Source organism: Penaeus japonicus, unplaced genomic scaffold (genome assembly GCF_977035675.1).
Source record: "Penaeus japonicus unplaced genomic scaffold, GWHDUDI00000001_assembly GWHDUDI00000001, whole genome shotgun sequence".
Classification (NCBI taxonomy): domain Eukaryota; kingdom Metazoa; phylum Arthropoda; class Malacostraca; order Decapoda; family Penaeidae; genus Penaeus; species Penaeus japonicus.
Genome location: NW_028234403.1, coordinates 54,667,050 through 54,679,549, shown reverse-complemented (window position 1 = coordinate 54,679,549; position 12,500 = coordinate 54,667,050). Strand labels below are relative to the sequence as shown.

Genomic DNA, 12,500 nt, shown 5'->3' with positions numbered 1-12,500 from the left:
GATGTTCTCTTGCTGCTGTAACATTGACTTTCAAAAACGAAAGAAGACGAAAACTTTAAAACTAAACGCATCTTAACAACCATCCTGTTTTTGTTTATTGTTGTTGTTTTTTTCCTCTGGGAGAAAACTCCCACGAGACAAGCCTCCTCTTCCCTCCTACATGAAACCGAATCCACACCAGCCGTTTTTTAAAGGGTGTGGAGGGACGTAATATACAAAGGATTAGAAATTGAACGATTGGTAACACTCGGTCGGGGAAGAAAAAAAAAATCGGTTTGGTCAGTGCGTGGCGGCTGGGCGAAGGGTGCCCGATGTACGAGCGTTTCCGCGCCCGAACGGTTCGAGTCCGCGAGCCTCGCCGCCATTCTTCTATAAAGTCTATTTTCTCTTCGACTCCTGCTGGCTTTCTTGGCCGTCATGAGAGCGCCAGGGGAGCGTGGAGGGGCGTGTGCACCAAGGGCGAGCGTCATGTTTCCAAAGCCCGGTGCGTGGCGTGTCGTATGTGGCAAGCGGTCGGGGCGAGCGTAGTGAACAGCGGTGGAGCAGTTGTAGCGTAGCCAGTGCGGAGGTGAGGTGTGTGGATGAACATGGCGCCCTTTGTGAGGGTCCGTGCGTGAACTCGACGGCGCAGGTTGACCGCGGTGCAGGTGTCCGGCGTTCCCAAGGGCCCTGCTCTGGCCCCCTCGGCGTCTCGGGGCAGTGATCGTACCGCTGGTGCTTCGGGATTAGGGATCAGGGAGCGAGAGAGAGACAGCAGCCCGGGACACCATAGAGTGTGTTGAGCTGTGCGGTGCTGACTCCCGACTCCCAACAGGTTGCGGGTGTTGTGTGGAACAGCTTTTCGCCTCTACGGTCGACGGAGCAACATCCACGTTCCGTCTAGGTTGGCGGGGCGTTCGCTGGAGTTCTGCGGGCGAGGGGGGTCGAGAACTCGCGTCTGGTGGTGTTGATTTGGTGTTGTGTTCTGTGTTCTCTCGGCAGGGGGAACAGGTGGAGAGTTGTCATGAGTTTGTCGGAGCTCCTGGAAGAGATCGAGCAACATGTTGTGACAAAGGCCTTCTGTTCGAGCATCCTTCTCCCCGCGGTGTCGGAATACCAACGATTTTGAGGAGCAAGGAAGGAAAAGTGAAGTGAAAGAGAGAGAAATGCGAGAATCCTTCTGACTCGCTCGCTCTCCAAGTCTCGGAAACAAAGAGGAAAATAAATAAGAGGTATTGCGGCTCCCACCCCCTTTTTCTCTGAGGAGACTTCAACGATGCCGAAGAAAGTGATCCTGGGGAGTGGGCGGCGGGCGTCGGGCGAGGGTGGATTCTCGAGTCCTGTCTGTTGATGACCAGCAGGACCTTCCACCTCACCCTGCTCGCTCGAAGAAGGGCGTGAAGCTTGTGCCGTGTGCGTGTGTGTGTCTGTGTGTGCGTGCGTGCGTGTGGGAGTGTACGCGCGGTTGTACACCCACCCACCCCACCCACCCCTCCCGTCCCTCCTCCTTCTTCCCTCCCCTGTCTAAGTGACCTGCATGACGGCGAATAGAAGGTAAGAGACTGTGTCATGTTTCTTTGTTTTTTTTGGAAATCATTGCATCTGGTTAGGTTGTCTTTTAGGGTTTTAAGTGTACGTGGGTCAGTTCTGCACGAACTTCGTTTAGTACTTATTGCCAGTCCCGATTACTAATTACATCTATTTCATTCTTAAATAATGCCAAACTGTAATATTTGTTGTGATCTGATTTGCCACCACAAAAATAAACAAAAATAAACACGGCTGAAAGATACAGCTGATTGATATAAAACAGGCCACGCCTTCCCCAGACATCTGCAACACCTGTAATTTACCGTCTCACTGGGAAGAACACCTGCCCCTCCCCTCCCCCCTTCCCCCACCTCTCCTTCCATTCCATCTCCTCTGAATCCCCCTCTCCTCTCTCCCCTCTCCTCTCTTCCCCTCTCCTCTGCCCCCTCTCCTTTCTCCCCTCCCCCTTCCTTTCCCCTTTCCCCTCCCGTTTCCCTTCCCTTCCCCTCCCCCTCCCCCCTCCTCCTCCTCCTTTCCCCCTCCCTCCCCCCTCCCCCTCAACGTTGCACCAGATGTTTTCATTCCATAATACATGCCCGATTCCTGCCCTTCCTCCACCCTTAACGTTGTTGTTCAGTTGAACGAAAACAAACTCCTGAAACATACCGTTATAACGGACGAATATATATAAAAAAAAATCCTCTTAGGGGGAAAAATCGACCTATCTATCTATCCTTCATTAAGGATAACACAAGACATAAGACATAACGTAAGACATACCAAGTCTTACGACATGAGGGGCGAAATAAATGGCTGCCTGCGCCTCCTCCATTCCTTTCGGGGAGTCAGTGATTACGGCCCAGTCTGTGTTGACGGAAATCCCACAGAGGTGAACATCTGTAAGCAAAACAAAACCACCTGTGCTCGGTCCGTTGCTCTGGCTCATCTTCTCCTTTTTCTTCTTCTTCTTCTTTCTTCTTTTTCTCTTTCTTCTTCCTTTTCTTTTAATTCTTTTGATTCTTTTGATTCTTGTTTTTATTCTTTTTCTTTCTTTTTATTTTTATTTTTCTTTATTTTCTTGTTTTTTTATTTTCGTTTTCTTTCTTCTTCTTCTTTTCCTTCTTCACATTATTATTATTATTATTATCATTATTATCTTTACGATTATTAGTGTTATGATTATCATTATTACCATTATCATTATCAGAAGCATTATTATTCTCCACTTCTTTCTCTCCTTCTTCTCCCTCCTACTACTACTACTCCTACTCCTCCTCCACCTATTCCTACGCCTCCTCTTCTTCTTCTTCCTCCTCCTCCTCCTCCTCCTCCTCCTCCTCCTCCTCCTCCTCCTCCTCCTCCTCCTCCTCCTCCTCCTCCAACACCTCCTCCTCCAACACCTCCTCCTCCAACACCTCCTCCTCCTCCTCCTCCTCCTCCTCCTCCTCCTCCTCCTCCTCCTCCTCCTCCCTCTCTTCCTCCTCCTCCTCCTCCTCCTCCTCCTCCTCCTCCTCCTCCTCCTCTTCCTCCTCCTCCTCCTCCTCCTCCTCCTCCTCCTCCTCCTCCTCCTCCTCCTCCTCCTCCTCCTCCTCCTCCTCCTCCTCCTCCTCTTCCTCCTTTCTCTATCGCGCATTCCAGCGTATGGAGGCAGACTAGCCCTTTACCCTCATTGGAAAGAGTTTCTCTCGTCCCTACTCCGCCCCGCCTCCTCCTCCTCCTCCTCCTCCTCTCCTTCTTCCCACTCACTTGCCTGCGGGGGAAAAAAACACTTTGTACCCCACCCCCTCCCCTCCCCTCCCTACCTTTCAAGACGTCTCTCTTTCTCTCTACTCTCTCTTCGCAGTTTTTCTGTCTCTTTGTCTCTCTCTCTTTCTCTCTCTCTCTCTCTCTCTCTCTCTCTCTCTCTCTCTCTCTCTCTCTCTCTCTCTCTCTCTCTCTCTCTCTCTCTCTCTCTCTCTCTCTCTCTCTCTCTCCCTCTGCCTCTCCCTCCTTTCCATCCCCCACCCTCCCTCCATCCCTCCTCCTCCTCCTCCTCCTCCTCTTTCTCCTCCTTCCTTTCTTCCCTCCCTCCCTCTCTCTGCCTCTCCCTCCTTTCCCGTTCCTTCTCCCTTTTTGTTCCACGAAAGAAAAGAAGGAAGATGGAGAGGAGCCTAAGGCGAAATACATCTCATTTCTTCCAGGTAACAAGATGTAGCGGCTGTGTTTATGTGCGTGTGCGGCGTTCGGTGACCCAATTTATTCGTCGCGAGAGAGAGAGAGAGAGAGGGTGGGTCGAAGGGTGGGTGAGGGAGAGGGTGGGTGAGAGGTTGAGGGAGGGGGGGAGGAGGGAAAGGGTAGGTGAGGGAGAGGGTAGGTGAGGGAGAGGGTGGTTCGAAGGGTGGGTGAGGGAGAAGGGTGACAGAGGGAGCGAAGGTGGGTGAGGGAGAGGGTGAGTCGAAGGGTGGGTGAGGGAGAAGGGTGGGTGAGGAGGAGGGTGGGTGAGGGAGAGGGTGAGAGCTAGGGAGGGAGGGTAGGATGGTTGAGGGAGAGGGTGAGAGGTTAAGGGAGGGAGGGAAGGAGGGTGAGAGAGAGAGAGAGACAGACAGACAGACAGACAGACATACAGACACACAGACAGACAGAGACAGAGTTAGAGTTAGAGTTAGAGACAGAAACAGAGACAGAGACAGAGACAGAAACAGAGACAGAGACAGAGACAGAGACAGACAGACAGACAGAGAATGAGAATGGGAGATGGTTCCCCGATTAGGACCAAGTGAATTAATATCATTCCTCGATCGTTTGTGAAAGCCTGACCCCGGTGGGAGGAAATGATAATGTGTTAATGGGATTCGGATTTCATCGGCGATTAACGCGCTGTGTGAGGAATTGGTCGATTAGGGATAAGGACGTTAGCAATTATTACGGAGAAAGAATAAACGCTACTTTGTTTGTGTATGTTCATCCACTTGTACGGTAATACGTACACGCATGAATACGCACATACACATACACACACGCATGAATACACATACACATACACACACACGCATGAATACACATACACATACACACACACGCATGAATACTCACACGCGCGCGCGCATACACACACACACACACACACACACACACACACACACACACACACACACACATATATATATATATATATATATATATATATATATATATATATATATATATATATATTCATATATATATATATACATAAACAAACAAACAAACAAAACATAAACAAGTAAAAGAAACACCCACATATAACAAATATCCAACGTAAATAAACAACAAAACCCAAGTAAATCCATTTAAGTCACTGCTATTTGATGTTGTTTTGTTTTTTGTTTGTTTGTTTGTTTTCTTATACATAACCCAAAATAATCCCCTGGAACCTATACCTGATACCTATGTCGGTAACAAGATGCGAGCACGACCATGCCATGTGAGATATGGGGGAGGGGGGGAGGGGGAGAGGGGTGTGTAGAGGGGGAAGGGAGGGAGGGGTGTGAGGGTAGGTGTGTAGAAGGGGGAGGGAGGGGGAAGGGGTTTAAGGGCTTTCTGGACTGCAGTTACGACAGGATGGAAGGGAGGGGAGGAAGGATGGGGGAGGGGCGGTGGGAGGGAGGGAATGGAAGAAGAGGTGGGGAGAGTGAAAGAGAGAGAGAGAAGGGGGGAGAAAGAGAGAGAAGGAGTGAGATAAAGAGAGAGACGGAGGGAGAAAGAGAGAGAGGAGGGGGGGGGGAGGAAGAGAGAGAAAAAAAGGGGAAAGAGAAAGATATTGAAGAAATTACAGTCTTACAGGCGCGCTAAGGAAATAAAGAAGAACGAGAAACTACACAGTTACTTTCGATTTATTCATCCATTTCCTCTAAAAGTCCATTATCTCCTTCACACACTACATCTAATGCATCACCATACGCCCACAATAAACCATGTCATCACATTCTGAAACCACAGGGTACCATGAACGTTTTTTTTTTCTTCTTCTTCTTCTTCTTCTTCTTCTTCTTCTTCTTCTTCTTCTTCTTCTTCTTCTTCTTCTATTAAATCAAAGTATCTTTTTGACAAGTAGAATGATGATAATCGGAATTGAAGGGATATCAGATGATAAATTTCATGATATTTCAGTGAGAGTTTTTTATGCGAAAGCTGTAGTATCATCGCTTGTTGAAAGAATTCCCTCGCCCTGAAGTTTGTTGCAATGCTGTTTTGGGTTTAAACTTTATATTGCAACATCTCTTAAAAGTTAATGATAGATAAATATACCAAGAGTAATGATGATGATGATGATAATGATTAGATATAGTAATGATAGTGATATGACAGCAATAACAGCTATGATAATCATCATGGTAATGAAAATAATGATAATGATGATGATGATGATAAATGCAACATATGAGAGGTGACCTTAGAACAGAAGAGGCGCCTCGGTAGATGACTGAAGAAAACTGCAGTAACGGATAATGACACGTCTAATGTCAGTGAATTTCACTCCTTGGTTTGAGTCACCCTTTGGCGAGATGTTAATGTTTATTTGTTATTCTTAAGTGTTTGTATTTTTATGTTAGATTTAGTTCTATTAATATTTGTTTATCCTAGAGAGGGTTTGGTTATGGAGACGGGTTTTCCTATCGTTTTTTTCCGTATCTGGAGGGTTTTTTTTATAGGAATTTCGTCCATATGGGATACCCAGGATATCTTTTAAAATGTTACGGCAGGATATTTTACATTAAAAGACGAACGAATAGAAAATGGGGGAAGAAAAAAAGATATAAGCAAAACAAATCAATCAGTCACGTATTAGAGATTTAAAGGGATCCTCAGCGTAGAGATGAGGTTATGGTCGAAAACCCCAAGGAACAGGAATAGGTGAATGACCTCTAGAATCAGCCTTGACACTGACCCTCACCCAGCATTTTGAAGTCGAGCGACAAGAAACAAAATCTAAGCGGTTAAAGATAATACGATACAGAGCTGTTCGTACTCGTTGTAATACGAGCCATTCTTTATCTTCTGTCTGGTATATCTTGAATTATATTTATGTTAGTTGATAGCTTGGAAAGGGACATGATTCTGAATTTGAATTAGGCAAATGACGAGCGAGAGGGAGAATTGGTATGTATGTTTCTATGTCTATTTGTGCCATGGCCTTTTGACGCTAGGACTTTTAAGTAGAGTATGTTGTTGATTTAGAGCGGACTACATAGCCTCATGCTCAGAGTATGTTGTCGATTTAGACCGGATTATATACGCCTCATGCTCTGTTTGTTAATAAGGTGCTGAGCATTTGTTTACGCGGAGTGTGTAAAGAAAAACTTACCTGCTTTCACTTTGAGGAATCGAGGAAGTATGTTTTGAATTGAAGCTTATAAAAGGCAGTAGATGAACAGAGGGGGAGAGAAAGAGAGATAAAGAGAAAGGTAGACAGCGAGACGAGGTGAGAGAGAGAGAGAGAGAAAGATGGTTTGAGAGACGAGGTGAGACAGACAGATGAACAGGTAGACAAAAAACGAGACAAGGAGACAGAGATGCTAGGAGAGTGAGACAGGTCGCAGAGATACTCAGAATCCACTAGGAGAGAGAGGGAGAGAGAGAGACACACACAGAGACACAGAGAGAGACCAGAAAGAGAGAGAAAAAAAAAACACACGCAGAAATTCACAGCTTGGAATATTAATTCGATATCTGCGAAGACGTTCCCCAGCATCCTTCAGATGTAACCCGGGATTGTGTATTTCGTAATGAGTCCGATGACTTAGCATATTTTATATTTGGAGGCGTGTGGTGCAGTCTGGCTCGGGGCGGATGTCACCACCCTGCCTTACCTCGCTGCAACCTGCTGGGGCAAGTGTCTTCGCCCCCCCCCCTCTTCCCCTCCCTCCCCCCCTCCCCCTCTCCCTTCTCCCCTCCTCTCTACCTGGCTCCCTGGCTCCCCTCTCCTCCCCTCTACCTGGCTCCCTGGCTCCTTGTCTCTCTTCTCATCCTCTGCCTCTCCTCTTCCCTTGGACTATTCATCCTTGTTCTCTCGTTTTTGTCTCTTCATCTCTCTCGTCTCCCGTTTCGTCTTATTTACTGATTCTCCTCTTATCGTTCCGCCTCTTCTTCTTCTTCTTCTTCTCCTCCTATTTCTCCTTTTCCTTCTTCTTCTCCTTCTTCTTCTCCTTCTTCTCCTTCTCTTTCTCCTCCTCTTCCTCCTTCTCCTCCCCCTCTTCCCCCTCTTCTTGCCTCCTTACCGCTATCTCTCTCCTTTATTATCATTCCCTTCTCCGTCCATGCTTCCTTCTCTCCCTGCCACTCGGTACCCCTGTCGCCCCCTCCCCCCTACCCTACCCTCGGTCACTCTGCCACGGTCGTTCATGAGATCCCCCCTATCCCCACCCCCACCCCCACCCCCACCCTCCACACTGTCTTCGGCACTATTGCGATCGGCTTTTGTTTTTATTGTTGTTGGTTTATTGTTTACTTGTGCAATCGTCTTTTGTTTTGTTTTTTGTTTTTTTTATTGTATACTTCTGAGATCGTCCAGTTATTTATTTGTTATTTTTTTTAATCTTTTGATTTTGCCAATTTTTTTTTTTATTGTTTACCTCTGCGATTGTCCTTTGTTTTTGTTTTTTGTTTTGTTTATTGTTTATTTTTGCGATTAGTGTTGTTGTTGTTGTGCTTTTTTTTCGTCTGTCGTGTGTCTTTCTGGTCTTCGATTTCTCAATTTTTCTAATCAAAGTTTTGATATTTTTAGCTGATACGACGGTGAATTTTTTTTTATTATGATTTTAAAGACGAAACATTTAGTGTTGTTTAGGTAATCTTACTAGGTTTGCAAAAGATAGATTGTGAGATGTTAGAGATATTAAGAGATTAAGATGCTGTAATAGGATAATGATGGATGTGATGCCAATGTGTGATAAAGAAGATTCAGTGAGTTAGACGTTTAATTAAGGGTTGTATAGAAGCGTGCTTGAAAGAAAAGGAAAATGAAAACACATCCGTTAGGTTAAATCACTGATAAAATAGCGTAACCTACATTTTTCTTTATACTACCGGGCCCACACTTCCACATCACCTGTTAGAAGAATATTCATCACAGTTATAACTCCTACTCACTTCCTTGGTTCAGGACATTTAACTGGACAGTGAAATATTTAGGAATGAACCGGTTCTACTCTGTTCAGTCTCATTTTTTATTCCTTTGTTTTCCTATTTTTTTGTAAATGGTTGCCACATAGGATATATTTTTTTTATCTGTCTTCTTAGCTCGTCAGTGGCTTCTCATTTTTTTTTTATCTTTTGGGGATGTCCTGTATGATTGTTTGTTGATTTGTTTGTTTGTTTTGTGTTGTTTTTGTTGTGTGTATGTGTTCCTTTCTTTATTGTTGTTGTTCTATTCTCTCTCTCTTTTCTGCTCTTGTTTTTTATTCTCTCCTCCTACTCCTAATTTTCTTTTTTCTTCCTTTCTTCGTATTTAATTATTATTAATCTTTCATTCATTATTAAGTATTCTTTTTTATCTCCTCTCTTTTCCTTCTTATTTCTCTCTTTTTTTTTTCTTTCTTTCTCCCCCTTCTACCGTATTATTCCCGCATTGCCTCACGCGAGAACCTCCGTTGCGTTCATCCGTGCGTGTTCATGCGTGTTCATGCGTGTTTGCGTGCGCGCGCGTGTGTAGGTCACATCACGCGTTACACATAGGGATCGCGTGAGGGCTGGTGGCTGGCACGCGTAACGGAGAATTCTCAATCGGCCGTTGCGTAACCCTTAGATTAATTCTGGTTTTATGGGTTATGTTAAGCGGAGGAAGAGAGAGAGAGAGATTGAGAGAGAGAGAGAGAGAGAGAGAGAGAGAGAGAGAGAGAGAGAGAGAGAAAGAAAGAGAAAGAGAGGGACAGACAGAGAGAGAGAGAGAGGGAGAGAGAGAGAGAGAGACAGACAGACAGACAGACAGACAGACAGACAGACAGACAGAGAGAGAGAGAGAGAGAGAGAGAGAGAGAGAAAGAGAAAGAGAGAGATAGATAGATAGATAGAGAGATAGATAGATAGAGAGAGAGATAGAGAGAGAGAGAGAGAGAGAGACAGACAGACAGACAGACAGAGAGAGAGAAAGAGAAAGAGAGAGAGAGAGAGAGAGAGTCGCGCTCTCTTACTTCGGAATGTTCTGCTGCTGTCCTTTGTTGCGTTTTATAGTGCTCTGTGGTGTTCTATTGTGTTCTGCCGTGGTCGGTCGTCTGTACGTTCTTGTTATTGTGAGGTGTACCTTCCTGGCCGTGTTCTACCGTGTTACATCGTGCTCTGCCGTGCTGTAATGTTCTCCACTTTACCTGTGTCCGTTCGTGTTGTTTGTGGTGTTCTAAACCGTGTTCTTCTGTAGATCTTCTGTGCTAAACCGTGTTAATTCGTTCTCCGTGGGTGTTACAACAGTTTTCTGATGTGTTGAAATATCATGTAGATCTACCGTGTTGCACCGTGTTCGTCCGTGCTCTGTCGCTTTACACCGTGTTTCGATGCGTCGTATACCACCCTCTGCTGTAGATCTGCCGTGTTCTCCCGTGTTCTACCGTGTTATACCGTGTTCTCCCGTATTCTACCGTGTTCTCCTTCGTTCTACACCTTATTCGGTGCGTCTCATACCACCCTCTGCTGCAGATCTCCCGTGTTCTCCCGTGTTCTACCGTGTTCTCCTTCGTTCTACCGTGTTCTCCTTCGTTCTCCCGAGTTCTCCCGTGTTCTCCTTCGTTCTCCCGTGTTCTCCCGTGTTCTCCTTCGTTCTCCCGTGTTCTCCCGTGTTCTCCTTCGTTCTCTCGTGTTCTACCGTGTTCTCCTTCGTTCTACCGTGTTCTCCTTCGTTCTCCCGTGTTCTCCTTCGTTCTCCCGTGTTCTCCCGTGTTCTCCTTCGTTCTCCCGTGTTCTCCCGTGTTCTCCTTCGTTCTCCCGTGTTCTCCCGTGTTCTCCTTCGTTCTCCCGTGTTCTCCCGTGTTCTCCTTCGTTCTCCCGTGTTCTCCCGTGTTCTCCTTCGTTCTCCCGTGTTCTCCTTCGTTCTCCCGTGTTCTCCTTCGTTCTCCCATGTTCTACCGAGTTCTACCGTGTTCTACCGAGTTCTACCGTGTTCTCCCATGTTCTTCGTTCTCCCGTGTTCTCCTTCGTTCTCCCATGTTCTACCGAGTTCTACCGTGTTCTCCTTCGTTCTCCCGTGTTCTACCGTGTTCTCCCGTGTTCTCCTTCGTTCTACAAGCTAGACAGCGAGCCGCGGGTCACGACGCTTCCTCCCCGCTGCGCTCCTTTCCACGTCGGGATTTCTCAAGACGCCGATGTATATTAAAGTGGATCGGCTTTGGTAGCGCTTCGTCCGACGAGGCGGATTATGCTAATGAGTTCGAGGTTAACACTTTGGTATATATAAAAAAAAAGAGGAAAAATGTTTCAGATACGCTTTTTTTTTTTTTTTTTTTTTTTTTTTGTATGGTTTGGGATTTTTTTTGTGTGTGTGTGTTGGGGGAGAGGTATGCAATAGCGGTCCTGTATGCAGTATGGAATATGTATCTTGAGAAAAAGTTAATGAATATATATATATTATTTTTTTATTATTATTATTATTATTATTATTATTATTATTATTATTAAATACAAAGTCAATGGAGATCTTCCTCAAAGCTGGCTTACATCACTGATTTATTGATTAACTGATTGTTTCTTGAGAGAGAGACAGAGACAGAGAGAGAGAGAGGGGGGGAAGGAGGGAGGGAGGGAGGAAAGGGGGAAGGGAGGGAGAGAGAGGAGGGCGGAAAAGGTTGGTAGGGAGGGAGAGAGGGACAGAGAGAGAGAGAGACAGAGAACAAAAGACAAAGAGAGAGAGAGAGAGAGAGAGAGACAGAGAGAGAGAGATAGAGAGAGACAGAGAGAGAGAGAGAGGGGGGGAGGGAGGGAGAGAGACAGAGAGAGAGAGAGAGACAGAGAGAGAGCGAGAGACAGAGAGAGACAGCCAGACAGACAGACAGATGATAGACAACTTTTTTCTAGTCAGGTCAACATCGGCATCCCAACAACTCCATTACACTTTACGACACCCATTATCATACCAGGGGAAAAGGGTGAGGGGAAGAAAAACAAAAAGCAAAAAAAAGGGGAAAAGTTCCATTAAAAAGAGAGAGAAAAGAAAAGATAAAAGAAAAACTTGAGGCCAAGAACAGAACGAATGTAGGAAGTGGAGAAGAATGAAGAGGAAAGAGGAGAAAGAGGAGGAGAAGGAGAATGATAAACAGAAGAAGGGGGAAGAGGAGGAGGAGGAGAATGATAAACAGAAGAAGGGGGAAGAGGAGGAGGAGGAGAATGATAAACAGAAGAAGGGGGAAGAGGAGGAGGAGGAGAATGATAAACAGAAGAAGGGGGAAGAGGATAAGGAGGAGAATAATAAAGAAGAAGAAGAAGGAGAAGGTGAAGAAGAAGAAGAAAAAGGAGAAGGTGAAGAAGAAGAAGAAGAAAGAGAAAGTGAAGAAGAAGAAGAAGAAGGAGAAGGTGAAGAAGAACGGAGAAAAGAAAAGATAGAAGGAAAAGAAGTAGAAGAGGAGGAGAAAAAAAGGAGGAGGAGGAACAAGAAGAATAAGCAGAAGTGGATAAAGAAGAACAGCTAGAAGAAAGAGGAACAAGAAAAAGAGAGGGAAAAAGAAAAACAGCAAGAAGAAAGAGGAACAAGAAGAAGAAGAGAGGGAAAAAGAAAAACAGCAAGAAGAAAGAGGAACAAGAAGAAGAAGAGAGGGAAAAAGAAAAACAGCAAGAAGAAAGAGAAACAAGAAAAAGAGAGGGAAAAAGAGAAGGAGCAAACCAAACAAAGATTGAGGTTTGTATTCCCTCCTGATAACCCTTTCACGTTTGCACCGTCACTCGCGTAATCCTGAACTGACAAGACCTTACAGAACCACAATAACAACAACGATAACAACTTTAACAACAAAAGTGTTATACGATTTTGGGGTTTGTTGAACTCGGAAATGTGT

The 12,500-nt window shown here is 45.5% G+C and overlaps 1 protein-coding gene across 4 annotated transcripts in view; it reads left to right on the top strand.

Annotated features, from left to right (window-relative positions):
• The window catches only part of wake (ankyrin repeat and fibronectin type III domain containing protein wide awake), a 397,728-nt gene that overhangs the window by 285,683 nt on the left and 99,545 nt on the right, over positions 1-12,500 (top strand). Inside the window, exon 1 of one of the 4 annotated variants that reach the window (XM_043004448.2) lies at positions 525-1,533. The exons of the other annotated variants lie outside the window; for them this stretch is intronic. The gene's annotated coding sequence lies outside the window, so the exon portion shown is untranslated. Of the gene's footprint in view, positions 1-524; positions 1,534-12,500 lie in introns of those variants that run through there. 4 annotated transcript variants of the gene reach the window in all.